General features: G+C 42.4%; 21 non-coding genes across 21 annotated transcripts; 9 read left to right on the forward strand and 12 right to left on the reverse strand.

The window, feature by feature from the left end:
* Positions 1-89: 89 nt before the first annotated feature.
* trnak-cuu (transfer RNA lysine (anticodon CUU)) lies at positions 90-162 on the reverse strand. The gene has a single exon. It is a non-coding gene; the product is annotated as a tRNA-Lys (tRNA).
* Positions 163-787: 625 nt separating this feature from the next.
* On the reverse strand, positions 788-861 carry trnan-guu (transfer RNA asparagine (anticodon GUU)). The gene has a single exon. It is a non-coding gene; the product is annotated as a tRNA-Asn (tRNA).
* A 420-nt stretch (positions 862-1,281) lies between these two features.
* Positions 1,282-1,354, reverse strand: trnak-cuu (transfer RNA lysine (anticodon CUU)). Its single transcript has one exon. It is a non-coding gene; the product is annotated as a tRNA-Lys (tRNA).
* A 626-nt stretch (positions 1,355-1,980) lies between these two features.
* trnan-guu (transfer RNA asparagine (anticodon GUU)) lies at positions 1,981-2,054 on the reverse strand. The gene has a single exon. It is a non-coding gene; the product is annotated as a tRNA-Asn (tRNA).
* Positions 2,055-2,474: 420 nt separating this feature from the next.
* Positions 2,475-2,547, reverse strand: trnak-cuu (transfer RNA lysine (anticodon CUU)). The gene has a single exon. It is a non-coding gene; the product is annotated as a tRNA-Lys (tRNA).
* A 624-nt stretch (positions 2,548-3,171) lies between these two features.
* Positions 3,172-3,245, reverse strand: trnan-guu (transfer RNA asparagine (anticodon GUU)). The gene has a single exon. It is a non-coding gene; the product is annotated as a tRNA-Asn (tRNA).
* Positions 3,246-6,713: 3,468 nt separating this feature from the next.
* Positions 6,714-6,786, reverse strand: trnak-cuu (transfer RNA lysine (anticodon CUU)). Its single transcript has one exon. It is a non-coding gene; the product is annotated as a tRNA-Lys (tRNA).
* A 626-nt stretch (positions 6,787-7,412) lies between these two features.
* trnan-guu (transfer RNA asparagine (anticodon GUU)) lies at positions 7,413-7,486 on the reverse strand. The gene has a single exon. It is a non-coding gene; the product is annotated as a tRNA-Asn (tRNA).
* Positions 7,487-7,906: 420 nt separating this feature from the next.
* Positions 7,907-7,979, reverse strand: trnak-cuu (transfer RNA lysine (anticodon CUU)). Its single transcript has one exon. It is a non-coding gene; the product is annotated as a tRNA-Lys (tRNA).
* A 625-nt stretch (positions 7,980-8,604) lies between these two features.
* On the reverse strand, positions 8,605-8,678 carry trnan-guu (transfer RNA asparagine (anticodon GUU)). Its single transcript has one exon. It is a non-coding gene; the product is annotated as a tRNA-Asn (tRNA).
* Positions 8,679-9,098: 420 nt separating this feature from the next.
* Positions 9,099-9,171, reverse strand: trnak-cuu (transfer RNA lysine (anticodon CUU)). Its single transcript has one exon. It is a non-coding gene; the product is annotated as a tRNA-Lys (tRNA).
* Positions 9,172-9,796: 625 nt separating this feature from the next.
* trnan-guu (transfer RNA asparagine (anticodon GUU)) lies at positions 9,797-9,870 on the reverse strand. Its single transcript has one exon. It is a non-coding gene; the product is annotated as a tRNA-Asn (tRNA).
* A 930-nt stretch (positions 9,871-10,800) lies between these two features.
* On the forward strand, positions 10,801-10,873 carry trnak-uuu (transfer RNA lysine (anticodon UUU)). The gene has a single exon. It is a non-coding gene; the product is annotated as a tRNA-Lys (tRNA).
* Positions 10,874-11,414: 541 nt separating this feature from the next.
* Positions 11,415-11,487, forward strand: trnak-uuu (transfer RNA lysine (anticodon UUU)). Its single transcript has one exon. It is a non-coding gene; the product is annotated as a tRNA-Lys (tRNA).
* Positions 11,488-12,027: 540 nt separating this feature from the next.
* On the forward strand, positions 12,028-12,100 carry trnak-uuu (transfer RNA lysine (anticodon UUU)). The gene has a single exon. It is a non-coding gene; the product is annotated as a tRNA-Lys (tRNA).
* Positions 12,101-12,641: 541 nt separating this feature from the next.
* On the forward strand, positions 12,642-12,714 carry trnak-uuu (transfer RNA lysine (anticodon UUU)). The gene has a single exon. It is a non-coding gene; the product is annotated as a tRNA-Lys (tRNA).
* Positions 12,715-13,254: 540 nt separating this feature from the next.
* trnak-uuu (transfer RNA lysine (anticodon UUU)) lies at positions 13,255-13,327 on the forward strand. The gene has a single exon. It is a non-coding gene; the product is annotated as a tRNA-Lys (tRNA).
* A 1,000-nt stretch (positions 13,328-14,327) lies between these two features.
* trnak-uuu (transfer RNA lysine (anticodon UUU)) lies at positions 14,328-14,400 on the forward strand. The gene has a single exon. It is a non-coding gene; the product is annotated as a tRNA-Lys (tRNA).
* Positions 14,401-15,382: 982 nt separating this feature from the next.
* On the forward strand, positions 15,383-15,455 carry trnak-uuu (transfer RNA lysine (anticodon UUU)). The gene has a single exon. It is a non-coding gene; the product is annotated as a tRNA-Lys (tRNA).
* A 978-nt stretch (positions 15,456-16,433) lies between these two features.
* On the forward strand, positions 16,434-16,506 carry trnak-uuu (transfer RNA lysine (anticodon UUU)). Its single transcript has one exon. It is a non-coding gene; the product is annotated as a tRNA-Lys (tRNA).
* Positions 16,507-17,484: 978 nt separating this feature from the next.
* trnak-uuu (transfer RNA lysine (anticodon UUU)) lies at positions 17,485-17,557 on the forward strand. The gene has a single exon. It is a non-coding gene; the product is annotated as a tRNA-Lys (tRNA).
* The last annotated feature ends 9 nt before the right edge of the window (positions 17,558-17,566 follow it).

Below are 17,566 nucleotides of genomic sequence, written 5' to 3' on the forward strand. Positions count from 1 at the left end.
ATTTAGTGTGGCTCTATGATCGAACAGAACCAAGAACTACTCATTTTACTTTTTTGTTCCATCAGATGGGCTAGGTTAAAAGCATATAGCGCCCAACGTGGGGCTCGAACCCACGACCCTGAGATTAAGAGTCTCATGCTCTACCGACTGAGCTAGCCGGGCATTTTAAAATCAATAACAGACAACATTAAAAAAAAAAAACACACACAAAAAACCCTCTGCGTTAAATCTCCTCTACAATGATGTCTTCAAATGTTGATAGAAAGTAGCCGTATTTCATTCCCCAATGATAAATCACATATGATTTAAATTCTTGGGCCCCCTCCCTCTCAGTCCCCCCTGAATAATCTCCTTTCAACCCTTAAACTCATCTCTGAGTGTATGTAATCTCCTGGGTTCTGGAAAGGGGACATGGAGGGAGCCACCCTTAAGAACAAGCTGTCCTCTCCCTTTGGCCCCCTTAAATGTTGTGTTGGCAAAAAAAATATGGCAAAATATGGCTTTCAAGAAAAAAACGATTTGGATGTTATGATCGTAAGACAAGGTGAAATGGATAATATCTAATCTCCTAAATACTTCCAATTTCTAGAAAGCACTTTAACCAGATAGCTCTTCTTTCAGACAGTCCGTACTCAAGTCAGCAGGAGTACATGGTTAGAAGGGAAATGACAGAGTAGTTCTGTCTTGATTAACTGCTTCTACTCTTGGAAACAAAGTCGATTTTTTCGCTTAACAAAGGTTACAGGTATGGGCTAATGGATATCCTGGTGGTCAGTTTAATTCGGCTCATCCCTGGGTGGGCTTGAACCACCAACCTTTCGATTAACAGTCGAACGCGCTAACCAATTGCGCCACAGAGACCAATGAACATATTCACATGTATATTGAAAAAATGGGAACATGTCTGCATGTCAGCTATGGCAAAGTTCGCAACAAATGAATCTCACTCAACCATTGAAACAGTCAATGGCAATGAGATTGTATTATACCCTGGTATGCTAGAATACCATCTAAGGAGAATAGCCATGCTTTCAAAGTCATGTTATATTGCTTATTGGCCCTTTGAAATTATCAAGACTTTTATGGTTTGCCGCCACAATCCATAGTTGCTGCTTATTTTCAAACTTTCTAGCTGACTCCATAGCAATGCAAAATGTTGTGGCTCAAACACGCAACCTGCTGACCGGCTGACATTTAGTGTGGCTCTATGATCGAACAGAACCAAGAACTACTCATTTTACTTTTTTGTTCCATCAGATGGGCTAGGTTAAAAGTATATAGCGCCCAACGTGGGGCTCTAACCCACGACCCTGAGATTAAGAGTCTCATGCTCTACCGACTGAGCTATCCGGGCATTTTAAAATCAATAACAGACAACATTAAAAAAAAAAAACACACACAAGAAAACCCTCTGCGTTAAATCTCCTCTACAATGATGTCTTCAAATGTTGATAGAAAGTAGCCGTATTTCATTCCCCAATGATAAATCACATATGATTTAAATTCTTGGGCCCCCTCCCTCTCAGTCCCCCCTGAATAATCTCCTTTCAACCCTTAAACTCATCTCTGAGTGTATGTAATCTCCTGGGTTCTGGAAAGGGGACATGGAGGGAGCCACCCTTAAGAACAAGCTGTCCTCTCCCTTTGGCCCCCTTAAATGTTGTGTTGGCAAAAAAAATATGGCAAAATATGGCTTTCAAGAAAAAAACGATTTGGATGTTATGATCGTAAGACAAGGTGAAATGGATAATATCTCATCTCCTAAATACTTCCAATTTCTAGAAAGCACTTTAACCAGATAGCTCTTCTTTCAGACAGTCCGTACTCAAGTCAGCAGGAGTACATGGTTAGAAGGGAAATGACAGAGTAGTTCTGTCTTGATTAACTGCTTCTACTCTTGGAAACAAAGTCGATTTTTTCGCTTAACAAAGGTTACAGGTATGGGCTAATGGACATCCTGGTGGTCAGTTAATATCAGCTCGTCCCTGGGTGGGCTTGAACCACCAACCTTTCGATTAACAGTCGAACGCGCTAACCAATTGCGCCACAGAGACCAATGAGCATATTCACATGTGTATTGAAAAAATGGGAACATGTCTGCATGTCAGCTATGGCAAAGTTCGCAACAAATGAATCTCACTCAACCATTGAAACAGTCAATGGCAATGAGATTGTATTATACCCTGGTATGCTAGAATACCATCTAAGGAGAATAGCCATGCTTTCAAAGTCATGTTATATTGCTTATTGGCCCTTTGAAATTATCAAGACTTTTATGGTTTGCCGCCACAATCCTTAGTTGCAGCTTATTTTCAAACTTTCTAGCTGACTCCATAGCAATGCAAAATGTTGTGGCTCAAACACGCAACCTGCTGACCGGCTGACATTTAGTGTGGCTCTATGATCGAACAGAACCAAGAACTACTCATTTTACTTTTTTGTTCCATCAGATGGGCTAGGTTAAAAGTATATAGCGCCCAACGTGGGGCTCGAACCCACGACCCTGACATTAAGAGTCTCATGCTCTACCGACTGAGCTAGCCGGGCATTTTAAAAACAATAACAGACAACATTAAAAAAAAAAAACACACACAAAAAACCCTCTGCGTTAAATCTCCTCTACAATGATGTCTTCAAAAGTTGATAGAAAGTAGCCGTATTTCATTCCCCAATGATAAATCACATATGATTTAAATTCTTGGGCCCCCTCCCTCTCAGTCCCCCCTGAATAATCTCCTTTCAACCCTTAAACTCATCTCTGAGTGTATGTAATCTCCTGGTTCTGGAAAGGGGACATGGAGGGAGCCACCCTTAAGAACAAGCTGTCCTCTCCCTTTGGCCCCCTTAAATGTTGTGTTGGCAAAAAAAATATGGCAAAATATGGCTTTCAAGAAAAAAACGATTTGGATGTTATGATCGTAAGACAAGGTGAAATGGATAATATCTAATCTCCTAAATACTTCCAATTTCTAGAAAGCACTTTAACCAGATAGCTCTTCTTTCAGACAGTCCGTACTCAAGTCAGCAGGAATACATGGTTAGAAGGGAAATGACAGAGTAGTTCTGTCTTGATTAACTGCTTCTACTCTTGGAAACAAAGTCGATTTTTTCGCTTAACAAAGGTTACAGGTATGGGCTAAAGGACATCCTGGTGGTCAGTTAATATCAGCTCGTCCCTGGGTGGGCTCGAACCACCAACCTTTCGATTAACAGTCGAACGCAATAACCAATTGCGCCACAGAGACCAATGAACATATTCACATGTGTATTGAAAAAATGGGAACATGTCTGCATGTCAGCTATGGCAAAGTTCGCAACAAATGAATCTCACTCAACCATTGAAACAGTCAATGGCAATGAGATTGTATTATACCCTGGTATGCTAGAATACCATCTAAGGAGAATAGCCATGCTTTCAAAGTCATGTTATATTGCTTATTGGCCCTTTGAAATTATCAAGACTTTTATGGTTTGCCGCCACAATCCTTAGTTGCAGCTTATTTTCAAACTTTCTAGCTGACTCCATAGCAATGCAAAATCCTCATCCTCATTGTCATCCGCTTATCCGGGGTCGGGTCGCGGGGGGAGCAGCTCAAGCAGGGGGCCCCAGACTTCCCTTTCCCGGGCCACATTGACCAGCTCTGACGGGGGGATCCCGAGGCGTTCCCAGGCCAGTGTTGAGATATAATCTCTCCACCTAGTCCTGGGTCTTCCCCGAGGTCTCCTCCCCACTGGACGTGCCTGAAACACCTCCCAAGGAAGGCGCCCAGTGGGCATCCTTACCAGATGCCCGAACCACCTCAGCTGACTCCTTTCTAAGTAAAGGAGCAGCGGCTCTAATCCGAGTTCCTCACGGATGGCTGAGCTTCTCACCCTATCCCTAAGGGAGACGCCAGCCACCCTTCTGAGAAAACTCATCTCGGCCGCTTGTACCCGCGATCTCGTCCTTTCGGTCATCACCCAGCCCTCATGACCATAGGTGAGGATAGGAACGAAGATCGACCGGTAGATCGAGAGCTTTGCCTTGCGGCTCAGCTCTCTTTTCGTTACAACGGTGCGGTAAAGCGAACGCAATACCGCCCCCGCTGCTCCGATTCTCCGGCCAATCTCACGCTCCATAGTACCCTCACTCGCGAACAAGACCCCGAGGTACTTGAACTCCTTCACTTGGGCTAAGGACTCATTTCCTACCCGGAGTAAGCAATCCACCGGTTTCCTGCTAAGAGTCATGGCCTCAGATTTAGCGGTGCTGATCCTCATCCCAGCCGCTTCACACTCGGCCGCCAGCCGATCCAGTGAGTGCTGAAGGTCACAGGCCGATGATCCAATGAGGACCACATCATCTGCAAAAAGCAGTGACGAGATCCTCAGACCACCGAACTGCAACCCCTCCCCACCACGACTACGCCTCGATATCCTGTCCATGTATATCACAAACAGGATTGGTGACAAGGCGCAGCCCTGGCGGAGACCAGCACCCACTGAGAACGAAACTGACTGGCTGCCGAGAACACGAACACAGCTCTCGCTTTGGGAGTACAAAGATTGGATGGCCCTGAGGATAGACCCCCTTACCCCATACTCCCGCAGCACCTCCCACAGTTTCTCCCGGGGGACCCGGTCATACGCCTTCTCGAGATCCACAAAACACATGTAGACCGGATGGGCATACTCCCAGGCCCCCTCCAGGATCCTTGCGAGAGTGAAGAGCTGGTCCGTAGTTCCACGTCCGGGGCGAAAACCGCATTGTTCCTCTTCAATCTGAGGTTCGACGATCGGCCGAACCCTCCTTTCCAGCACCTTGGAGTAGACTTTACCAGGGAGGCTGAGAAGTGTGATACCCCGGTAATTGGCACACACTCTCTGGTCCCCCTTTTTGAACAGGGGAACCACCACCCCGGTTTGCCACTCCTTTGGCACTGTACCCGACTCCCACGCGATGTTGAATAGGCGTGTCAACCATGACAGCCCCTCAACACCCAGAGCCTTTAGCATTTCTGGCTGGATCTCATCAATCCCTGGGGCTTTGCCACTGCGGAGATGTTTGACTACCTCAGTGACCTCCACCAGGGAAATTGACGACGAAACACCATCAACCTCGAGCTCTGCCTCCAACATAGAGGGCGTGTTATTCGGATTCAGGAGTTCCTCAAAGTGTTCCTTCCAACGTCCGACGACCTCCTCAGTTGAGGTCAACAGAGTCCCATCCTTACTGTACACAGCTTGGATGGTTCCCCGTTTCCCCCTCCTGAGGTGCCGGATAGTCTTCCAGAAACACTTTGGTGCCGACCGAAAGTCCTTCTCCATGGCCTCTCCGAACTTCTCCCACACCCGCTGCTTAGCCTCCGACACGGCAGCCGCTGCAGCCCTTCGAGCCTGTCGGTACCCTGCAACCGAGTCAGGAGTCCTCCAGGATATCATATCCTGGAAGGCCTCCTTCTTCAGTCGGACGGCTTCCCTGACCACCGGTGTCCACCACGGTGTCCGAGGGTTACCGCCCCTTGAGGAGCCTAAGACCCTGAGGCCACAGCTAGCCACCGCAGCTTCAGCAATGGAGGCTTTGAACACCGCCCACTCCGGCTCAATGCCCCCAACCTCCACAGGAATGCCAGAAAAGCTCCGCCGGAGGTGTGAGTTGAAGATACCTAGGACGGGGGCCTCCTCCAGACGTTCCCAGTTCACCCGCACTACTCGTTTGGGCTTACCAGGTCTATCCGGAAATTTCCCCCATTCCCTGATCCAACTCACAACCAGATGGTGGTCGGTTGACAGTTCCGCCCCTCTCTTTACCCGAGTGTCCAAAACATGCGGCCTCAGATCAGATGACACGATCACGAAATCGATCATCGATCTTCGGCCTAGGGTACTCTGGTACCAGGTACACTTATGAGCACACTTATGTTCGAACATGGTGTTTGTTATGGATAATCCATGACTAGCACAGAAGTCCAATAACAAACGACCGCCCGGGTTTAGATCAGGGAGGCCGTTCCTCCCCACCACGCCTCTCCAGGTGTCTCCATCGTTGCCCACGTGGGCGTTGAAGTCTCCCAGCAGAACTACGGAGTCCCCTACTGGAGCCCCATACAGGACTCCATTCAGGGTCTCCAAGAAGGCCGAGTACTCTGAGCTGCTGTTTGGTGCATACGCACAAACAACAGTCAGAGTTTTCCCCCCTACAACCCTTAGGCGCAGGGAGGCGACCCTCTCGTCTACCGGGGTAAACTCCAACACCGCGGCGCTCAGCCGGGGATTTATGAGTATCCCCACACCCGCCCGGCGCCTCACGCCCTCGGCAACTCCGGAGAAGAATAGAGTCCAACCCTTATCCAGGAGTACGGTACCAGAGCTGAGACTGTGCGTGGAGGTAAGCCCCACCAGATCTAACTGATAGCGCTCCACCTCCCTCACAAGCTCCGGTTCCTTTCCCCACAGCGAGGTGACGTTCCACGTCCCCAGAGCCAGCTTCTGCCGCCCGGGTCTGGTCCGTCGAGACCCCTGACCTTCGCTGCCACCCATGTGGCTGCGCACCCGACCCCAACGGGTCTTCCCACAGGTGGTGGGACCATGGGATGACAATGCAAAATGTTGTGGCTCAAACACGCAACCTGCTGACCGGCTGACATTTAGTGTGGCTCTATGATCGAACAGAACCAAGAACAACTCATTTTACTTTTTTGTTCCATCAGATGGGCTAGGTTAAAAGTATATAGCGCCCAACGTGGGGCTCGAACCCACGACCCTGAGATTAAGAGTCTCATGCTCTACCGACTGAGCTAGCCGGGCATTTTAAAATCAATAACAGACAACATTAAAAAAAAAAACACACACACAAAAAACCCTCTGCGTTAAATCTCCTCTACAATGATGTCTTCAAATGTTGATAGAAAGTAGCCGTATTTCATTCCCCAATGATAAATCACATATGATTTAAATTCTTGGGCCCCCTCCCTCTCAGTCCCCCCTGAATAATCTCCTTTCAACCCTTAAACTCATCTCTGAGTGTATGTAATCTCCTGGGTTCTGGAAAGGGGACATGGAGGGAGCCACCCTTAAGAACAAGCTGTCCTCTCCCTTTGGCCCCCTTAAATGTTGTGTTGGCAAAAAAAATATGGCAAAATATGGCTTTCAAGAAAAAAACGATTTGGATGTTATGATCGTAAAACAAGGTGAAATGGATAATATCTAATCTCCTAAATACTTCCAATTTCTAGAAAGCACTTTAACCAGATAGCTCTTCTTTCAGACAGTCCGTACTCAAGTCAGCAGGAGTACATGGTTAGAAGGGAAATGACAGAGTAGTTCTGTCTTGATTAACTGCTTCTACTCTTGGAAACAAAGTCGATTTTTTCGCTTAACAAAGGTTACAGGTATGGGCTAAAGGACATCCTGGTGGTCAGTTAATATCAGCTCGTCCCTGGGTTAGCTTGAACCACCAACCTTTCGATTAACAGTCGAACGCGCTAACCAATTGCGCCACAGAGACCAATGAACATATTCACATGTGTATTGAAAAAATGGGAACATGTCTGCATGTCAGCTATGGCAAAGTTCGCAACAAATTAATCTCACTCAACCATTGAAACAGTCAATGGCAATGAGATTGTATTATACCCTGGTATGCTAGAATACCATCTAAGGAGAATAGCCATGCTTTCAAAGTCATGTTATATTGCTTATTGGCCCTTTGAAATTATCAAGACTTTTATGGTTTGCCGCCACAATCCATAGTTGCTGCTTATTTTCAAACTTTCTAGCTGACTCCATAGCAATGCAAAATGTTGTGGCTCAAACACGCAACCTGCTGACCGGCTGACATTTAGTGTGGCTCTATGATCGAACAGAACCAAGAACTACTCATTTTACTTTTTTGTTCCATCAGATGGGCTAGGTTAAAAGTATAATGCGCCCAACGTGGGGCTCGAACCCACGACCCTGAGATTAAGAGTCTCATGCTCTACCGACTGAGCTAGCCGGGCATTTTAAAATCAATAACAGACAACATTACAAAAAAAAAACACACACAAAAAACCCTCTGCGTTAAATCTCCTCTACAATGATGTCTTCAAATGTTGATAGAAAGTAGCCGTATTTCATTCCCCAATGATAAATCACATATGATTTAAATTCTTGGGCCCCCTCCCTCTCAGTCCCCCCTGAATAATCTCCTTTCAACCCTTAAACTCATCTCTGAGTGTATGTAATCTCCTGGGTTCTGGAAAGGGGACATGGAGGGAGCCACCCTTAAGAACAAGCTGTCCTCTCCCTTTGGCCCCCTTAAATGTTGTGTTGGCATAAAAAATATGGCAAAATATGGCTTTCAAGAAAAAAACGATTTGGATGTTATGATCGTAAGACAAGGTGAAATGGATAATATCTTATCTCCTAAATACTTCCAATTTCTAGAAAGCACTTTAACCAGATAGCTCTTCTTTCAGACAGTCCGTACTCAAGTCAGCAGGAGTACATGGTTAGAAGGGAAATGACAGAGTAGTTCTGTCTTGATTAACTGCTTCTACTCTTGGAAACAAAGTCGATTTTTTCGCTTAACAAAGGTTACAGGTATGGGCTGAAGGACATCCTGGTGGTCAGTTAATATCAGCTCGTCCCTGGGTTGGCTTGAACCACCAACCTTTCGATTAACAGTCGAACGCGCTAACCAATTGCGCCACAGAGACCAATGAACAAAATCACATGTGTATTGAAAAAATGGTAACATGTCTGCATGTCAGCTATGGCAAAGTTTGCAACAAATTAATCTCACTCAACCATTGAAACAGTCAATGGCAATGAGATTGTATTATACCCTGGTATGCTAGAATACCATCTAAGGAGAATAGCCATGCTTTCAAAGTCATGTTATATTGCTTATTGGCCCTTTGAAATTATCAAGACTTTTATGGTTTGCCGCCACAATCCTTAGTTGCAGCTTATTTTCCAACTTTCTAGCTGACTCCATAGCAATGCAAAATGTTGTGGCTCAAACACGCAACCTGCTGACCGGCTGACATTTAGTGTGGCTCTATGATCGAACAGAACCAAGAACTACTCATTTTACTTTTTTGTTCCATCAGATGGGCTAGGTTAAAAGCATATAGCGCCCAACGTGGGGCTCGAACCCACGACCCTGAGATTAAGAGTCTCATGCTCTACCGACTGAGCTAGCCGGGCATTTTAAAATCAATAACAGACAACATTAAAAAAAAAAAACACACACAAAAAACCCTCTGCGTTAAATCTCCTCTACAATGATGTCTTCAAATGTTGATAGAAAGTAGCCGTATTTCATTCCCCAATGATAAATCACATATGATTTAAATTCTTGGGCCCCCTCCCTCTCAGTCCCCCCTGAATAATCTCCTTTCAACCCTTAAACTCATCTCTGAGTGTATGTAATCTCCTGGGTTCTGGAAAGGGGACATGGAGGGAGCCACCCTTAAGAACAAGCTGTCCTCTCCCTTTGGCCCCCTTAAATGTTGTGTTGGCATAAAAAATATGGCAAAATATGGCTTTCAAGAAAAAAACGATTTGGATGTTATGATCGTAAAACAAGGTGAAATGGATAATATCTAATCTCCTAAATACTTCCAATTTCTAGAAAGCACTTTAACCAGATAGCTCTTCTTTCAGACAGTCCGTACTCAAGTCAGCAGGAGTACATGGTTAGAAGGGAAATGACAGAGTAGTTCTGTCTTGATTAACTGCTTCTACTCTTGGAAACAAAGTCGATTTTTTCGCTTAACAAAGGTTACAGGTATGGGCTAATGGATATCCTGGTGGTCAGTTTAATTCGGCTCGTCCCTGGGTGGGCTTGAACCACCAACCTTTCGATTAACAGTCGAACGCGCTAACCAATTGCGCCACAGAGACCAATGAACATATTCACATGTATATTGAAAAAATGGGAACATGTCTGCATGTCAGCTATGGCAAAGTTTGCAACAAATGAATCTCACTCAACCATTGAAACAGTCAATGGCAATGAGATTGTATTATACCCTGGTATGCTAGAATACCATCTAAGGAGAATAGCCATGCTTTCAAAGTCATGTTATATTGCTTATTGGCCCTTTGAAATTATCAAGACTTTTATGGTTTGCCGCCACAATCCTTAGTTGCAGCTTATTTTCAAACTTTCTAGCTGACTCCATAGCAATGCAAAATGTTGTGGCTCAAACACGCAACCTGCTGACCGGCTGACATTTAGTGTGGCTCTATGATCGAACAGAACCAAGAACTACTCATTTTACTTTTTTGTTCAGCAAGCATAGCTTATGGCTTTGATTCTATGTAGCTGGTACAGGTACTTTTAATGGAAAATTTAAATCTCTTTTTGATGTGCAAATATATATATTCTGAGATTTAAAAACAGAATTCTTGCAAACTGCACATTGAACAATCTACAAAAATGTATTCCAATAAAGTAACTGACACTAACTAATATAGTGAATAATGCATTCCATTGGGCTTAACCTCCCAGCTGCACAGGTTATTAGCAAAGAACCAAATGTTCTCCAACACACTGTAGGCCATTTCTTAATCACTGTCCATAACTGGAAAATTCTTTGAAAATCGCAAGACATTGGAGAATGCAGGCATCGATCCCGCTACCTCTCACATGCTAAGCGAGCGCTCTACCATTTGAGCTAATTCCCCTATCTGCAAGAAATTGCATAAGGTAAAAAGCATTTCTTTACAGCAAGCATTGCTTATGGCTTTGATTCTATGTAGCTGGTACAGGTACTTTTAAAGGAAAATTGAAATCCGTTTTTTATGGGCAAATATTTGTTACATAATGAAGCCTGGATAGCTCAGCCGGTAGAGCATCAGACTTTTAATCTGAGGGTCCAGGGTTCAAGTCCCTGTGCAGGCCTCATTTCAAAAGTGAATGCTTCAATGATACATTTATTACAGCAAAAGTCAATGATTACTGGAATACTCTGTGGTAATTTTGATTCTTTACAGAGATTTACAAAATTTGAAGCCTTGTAACCCTGCAAATAGCACGTTTAACAAGTTATTTGTATTTGTTGCGATCAACTTATTGAAACTGTCTAAAGGGCAGAATGATGCCTCATTTTGTTCAACCTCTCAGCTGAGGCGGCTGGGGCAAAGAACCGTATGTTCCCCAAAAAACTCTACTTCAATTCTTATTAACAGTCAAAGAAATAGAAATTCTTTGAAAATCGCAAGATATTGGAGAATGCAGGCATCGATCCCGCTACCTCTCACATGCTAAGCGAGCGCTCTACCATTTGAGCTAATTCCCCTATCTGAAAGAAATTGCATAAGGTAAAAATAATTTCTCTACAGCAAGCATTGCTTATGGCTTTGATTCTATGTAGCTGGTACAGGTACTTTTAATGGAAAATTGAAATCCGTTTTTGACGGGCAAATATTTGTTACATAATGAAGCCTGGATAGCTCAGCCGGTAGAGTATCAGACTTTTAATCTGAGGGTCCAGAGTTCAAGTCCCTGTTCAGGTGGTATTTCAAATGTGAATGCTTCAATGATACTATTATTTCAGCAAAGGTCAATGTTTACTGGAATACTCTGTGGTAATTTTGATTCTTTACAGAGATTTACAAAATTTGAAGCCTTGTAACCCTGCAAATAGCACGTTTAACAAGTTATTTGTATTTGTTGGGATTAATTTATTGAAACTGTCTAAGGGGCAGAATGATGCCTCATTTTGTTCAACCTCTCAGCTGAGGCGGCTGGGGCAAAGAACCGTATGTTCCCCAAAAAACTCTACTTCAATTCTTATTAACAGTCAAAAAATAGAAATTCTTTGAAAATCGCAAGATATTGGAGAATGCAGGCATCGATCCCGCTACCTCTCACATGCTAAGCGATCGCTCTACCATTTGAGCTAATTCCCCTATCTGAAAGAAATTGCATAAGGTAAAAATAATTTCTCTACAGCAAGCATTGCTTATGGCTTTGATTCTATGTAGCTGGTACAGGTACTTTTAATGGAAAATTGAAATCCGTTTTTGACGGGCAAATATTTGTTACATAATGAAGCCTGGATAGCTCAGCCGGTAGAGCATCAGACTTTTAATCTGAGGGTCCAGGGTTCAAGTCCCTGTGCAGGCCTCATTTCAAAAGTGAATGCTTCAATGATACATTTATTTCAGCAAAAGTCAATGATTACTGGAATACTCTGTGGTAATTTTGATTCTTTACAGAGATTTACAAAATTTGAAGCCTTGTAACCCTGCAAATAGCACGTTTAACAAGTTATTTGTATTTGTTGCGATTAACTTATTGAAACTGTCTAAAGGGCAGAATGATGCCTCATTTTGTTCAACCTCTCAGCTGAGGCGGCTGGGGCAAAGAACCGTATGTTCCCCAAAAAACTCTACTTCAATTCTTATTAACAGTCAAAGAAATAGAAATTCTTTGAAAATCGCAAGATATTGGAGAATGCAGGCATCGATCCCGCTACCTCTCACATGCTAAGCGAGCGCTCTACCATTTGAGCTAATTCCCCTATCTGAAAGAAATTGCATAAGGTAAAAATAATTTCTCTACAGCAAGCATTGCTTATGGCTTTGATTCTATGTAGCTGGTACAGGTACTTTTAATGGAAAATTGAAATCCGTTTTTGACGGGCAAATATTTGTTACATAATGAAGCCTGGATAGCTCAGCCGGTAGAGTATCAGACTTTTAATCTGAGGGTCCAGAGTTCAAGTCCCTGTTCAGGTGGTATTTCAAATGTGAATGCTTCAATGATACTATTATTTCAGCAAAGGTCAATGTTTACTGGAATACTCTGTGGTAATTTTGATTCTTTACAGAGATTTACAAAATTTGAAGCCTTGTAACCCTGCAAATAGCACGTTTAACAAGTTATTTGTATTTGTTGGGATTAACTTATTGAAACTGTCTAAGGGGCAGAATGATGCCTCATTTTGTTCAACCTCTCAGCTGAGGCGGCTGGGGCAAAGAACCGTATGTTCCCCAAAAAACTCTACTTCAATTCTTATTAACAGTCAAAAAATAGAAATTCTTTGAAAATCGCAAGATATTGGAGAATGCAGGCATCGATCCCGCTACCTCTCACATGCTAAGCGATCGCTCTACCATTTGAGCTAATTCCCCTATCTGAAATAAATTGCATAAGGTAAAAATAATTTCTCTACAGCAAGCATTGCTTATGGCTTTGATTCTATGTAGCTGGTACAGGTACTTTTAATGGAAAATTGAAATCCGTTTTTGACGGGCAAATATTTGTTATATAATGAAGCCTGGATAGCTCAGCCGGTAGAGCATCAGACTTTTAATCTGAGGGTCCAGGGTTCAAGTCCCTGTTCAGGCGGTATTTCAAAAGTGAATGCCTCAATGATACAATTATTTCAGCAAAAGTCAATGATTACTGGAATACTCTGTGGTGATTTTGATTCTTTACAGAGATTTACAAAATTTGAAGCCTTGTAACCCTGCAAATAGCACGTTTAACAAGTTATTTGTATTTGTTGCGATTAACTTATTGAAACTGTCTAAAGGGCAGAATGATGCCTCATTTTGTTCAACCTCTCAGCTGAGGCGGCTGGGGCAAAGAACCGTATGTTCCCCAAAAAACTCTACTTCAATTCTTATTTACAGTCAAAGAAATAGAATTTTTTTGAAAATTGCAAGACATTGGAGAATGCAGGCATCTATCCCGCTACCTCTCACATGCTAAGCGAGCGCTCTACCATTTGAGCTAATTCCCCGATCTGGAATAATTCGCATAAGGTAAAAAACATTTCTCGACAGCAAGCATAGCTTATGGCTTTGATTCTATGTAGCTGGTACAGGTACTTTTAATGGAAAATTTAAATCTCTTTTTGATGTGCAAATATATATATTCTGAGATTTAAAAACAGAATTCTTGCAAACTGCACATTGAACAATCTACAAAAATGTATTCCAATAAAGTAACTGACACTAACTAATATAGTGAATAATGCATTCCATTGGGCTTAACCTCCCAGCTGCACAGGTTATTAGCAAAGAACCAAATGTTCTCCAACACACTGTAGGCCATTTCTTAATCACTGTCCATAACTGGAAAATTCTTTGAAAATCGCAAGACATTGGAGAATGCAGGCATCGATGCCGCTACCTCTCACATGCTAAGCGAGCGCTCTACCATTTGAGCTAATTCCCCTATCTGAAAGAAATTGCATAAGGTAAAAAGCATTTCTCTACAGCATAAAAACCATTTCTCTACAGCAAGCATTGCTTATGGCTTTGATTCTATGTAGCTGGTACAGGTACTTTTAATGGAAAATTGAAATCCGTTTTTGATGGGCAAATATTTGTTACATAATGAAGCCTGGATAGCTCAGCCGGTAGAGCATCAGACTTTTAATCTGAGGGTCCAGGGTTCAAGTCCCTGTTCAGGCGGTATTTCAAAAGTGAATGCTTCAATGATACAATTATTTCAGCAAAAGTCAATGATTACTGGAATACTCTGTGGTGATTTTGATTCCTTACAGAGATTTACAAAATTTGAAGCCTTGTAACCCTGCAAATAGCACGTTTAACAAGTTATTTGTATTTGTTGCGATTAACTTATTAAAACTGTCTAAAGGGCAGAATGATGCCTCATTTTGTTCAACCTCTCAGCTGAGGCGGCTGGGGCAAAGAACCGTATGTTCCCCAAAAAACTCTACTTCAATTCTTATTAACAGTCAAAGAAATAGAAATTTTTTGAAAATTGCAAGACATTGGATCGATCGAGCAGGCATCGATCCCGCTACCTCTCACATGCTAAGCGAGCGCTCAACCATTTGAGCTAATTCCCCGATCTGCAAGAATTCGCATAAGGTAAAAAACATTTCTCGACAGCAAGCATAGCTTATGGCTTTGATTCTATGTAGCTGGTACAGGTACTTTTAATGGAAAATTTAAATCTCTTTTTGATGTGCAAATATATATATTCTGAGATTTAAAAACAGAATTCTTGCAAACTGCACATTGAACAATCTACAAAAATGTATTCCAATAAAGTAACTGACACTAACTAATATAGTGAATAATGCATTCCATTGGGCTTAACCTCCCAGCTGCACAGGTTATTAGCAAAGAACCAAATGTTCTCCAACACACTGTAGGCCATTTCTTAATCACTGTCCATAACTGGAAAATTCTTTGAAAATCGCAAGACATTGGAGAATGCAGGCATCGATGCCGCTACCTCTCACATGCTAAGCGAGCGCTCTACCATTTGAGCTAATTCCCCTATCTGAAAGAAATTGCATAAGGTAAAAATAATTTCTCTACAGCAAGCATTGCTTATGGCTTTGATTCTATGTAGCTGGTACAGGTACTTTTAATGGAAAATTGAAATCCGTTTTTGACGGGCAAATATTTGTTAACTAATGAAGCCTGGATAGCTCAGCCGGTAGAGCATCAGACTTTTAATCTGAGGGTCCAGAGTTCAAGTCCCTGTTCAGGTGGTATTTCAAATGTGAATGCTTCAATGTTACTATTATTTCAGCAAAGGTCAATGTTTACTGGAATACTCTGTGGTAATTTTGATTCTTTACAGAGATTTACAAAATTTGAAGCCTTGTAACCCTGCAAATAGCACGTTTAACAAGTTATTTGTATTTGTTGCGATTAACTTATTGAAACTGTCTAAAGGGCAGAATGATGCCTCATTTTGTTCAACCTCTCAGCTGAGGCGGCTGGGGCAAAGAACCGTATGTTCCCCAAAAAACTCTACTTCAATTCTTATTAACAGTCAAAGAAATAGAAATTCTTTGAAAATCGCAAGACATTGGAGAATGCAGGCATCGATCCCGCTACCTCTCACATGCTAAGCGAGCGCTCTACCATTTGAGCTAATTCCCCGATCTGCAAGATTTCGCATAAGGTAAAAAACATTTCTCGACAGCAAGCATAGCTTATGGCTTTGATTCTATGTAGCTGGTACAGGTACTTTAAAAGGAAAATTTAAATCTCTTTTTGATGTGCAAGTATATATATTCTGAGATTTAAAAACAGAATTCTTGCAAACTGCACATTGAACAATCTACAAAAATGTATTCCAATAAAGTAACTGACACTAACTAATATAGTGAATAATGCATTCCATTGGGCTTAACCTCCCAGCTGCACAGGTTATTAGCAAAGAACCAAATGTTCTCCAACACACTGTAGGCCATTTCTTAATCACTGTCCATAACTGGAAAATTCTTTGAAAATCGCAAGACATTGGAGAATGCAGGCATCGATCCCGCTACCTCTCACATGCTAAGCGAGCGCTCTACCATTTGAGCTAATTCCCCTATCTGCAAGAAATTGCATAAGGTAAAAAGCATTTCTCTACAGCAAGCACTGCTTATGGCTTTGATTCTATGTAGCTGGTACAGGTACTTTTAATGGAAAATTGAAATCCGTTTTTGATGGGCAAATATTTGTTATATGATGAAGCCTGGATAGCTCAGCCGGTAGAGCATCAGACTTTTAATCTGAGGGTCCAGGGTTCAAGTCCCTGTTCAGGCGGTATTGCAAAAGTGAATGCCTCAATGATACAATTATTTCAGCAAAAGTCAATGATTACTGGAATACTCTGTGGTGATTTTGATTCTTTACAGAGATTTACAAAATTTGAAGCCTTGTAACCCTGCAAATAGCACGTTTAACAAGTTATTTGTATTTGTTGCGATTAACTTATTGAAACTGTCTAAAGGGCAGAATGATGCCTCATTTTGTTCAACCTCTCAGCTGAGGCGGCTGGGGCAAAGAACCGTATGTTCCCCAAAAAACTCTACTTCAATTCTTATTAACAGTCAAAGCAATAGAATTTTTTTGAAAATTGCAAGACATTGGAGAATGCAGGCATCGATCCCGCTACCTCTCACATGCTAAGCGAGCGCTCTACCATTTGAGCTAATTCCCCGATCTGGAATAATTCGCATAAGGTAAAAAACATTTCTCGACAGCAAGCATAGCTTATGGCTTTGATTCTATGTAGCTGGTACAGGTACTTTAAAAGGAAAATTTAATTCTCTTTTTGATGTGCAAATATATATATTCTGAGATTTAAAAACAGAATTCTTGCAAACTGCACATTGAACAATCTACAAAAATGTATTCCAATAAAGTAACTGACACTAACTAATATAGTGAATAATGCATTCCATTGGGCTTAACCTCCCAGCTGCACAGGTTATTAGCAAAGAACCAAATGTTCTCCAACACACTGTAGGCCATTTCTTAATCACTGTCCATAACTGGAAAATTCTTTGAAAATCGCAAGACATTGGAGAATGCAGGCATCGATCCCGCTACCTCTCACATGCTAAGCGAGCGCTCTACCATTTGAGCTAATTCCCCTATCTGCAAGAAATTGCATAAGGTAAAAAGCATTTCTCTACAGCAAGCACTGCTTATGGCTTTGATTCTATGTAGCTGGTACAGGTACTTTTAATGGAAAATTGAAATCCGTTTTTGATGGGCAAATATTTGTTATATAATGAAGCCTGGATAGCTCAGCCGGTAGAGCATCAGACTTTTAATCTGAGGGTCCAGGGTTCAAGTCCCTGTTCAGGCGGTATTTCAA

Source organism: Gadus chalcogrammus, chromosome 17, assembly GCF_026213295.1.
Source record: "Gadus chalcogrammus isolate NIFS_2021 chromosome 17, NIFS_Gcha_1.0, whole genome shotgun sequence".
In the NCBI taxonomy this organism is placed as follows: domain Eukaryota; kingdom Metazoa; phylum Chordata; class Actinopteri; order Gadiformes; family Gadidae; genus Gadus; species Gadus chalcogrammus.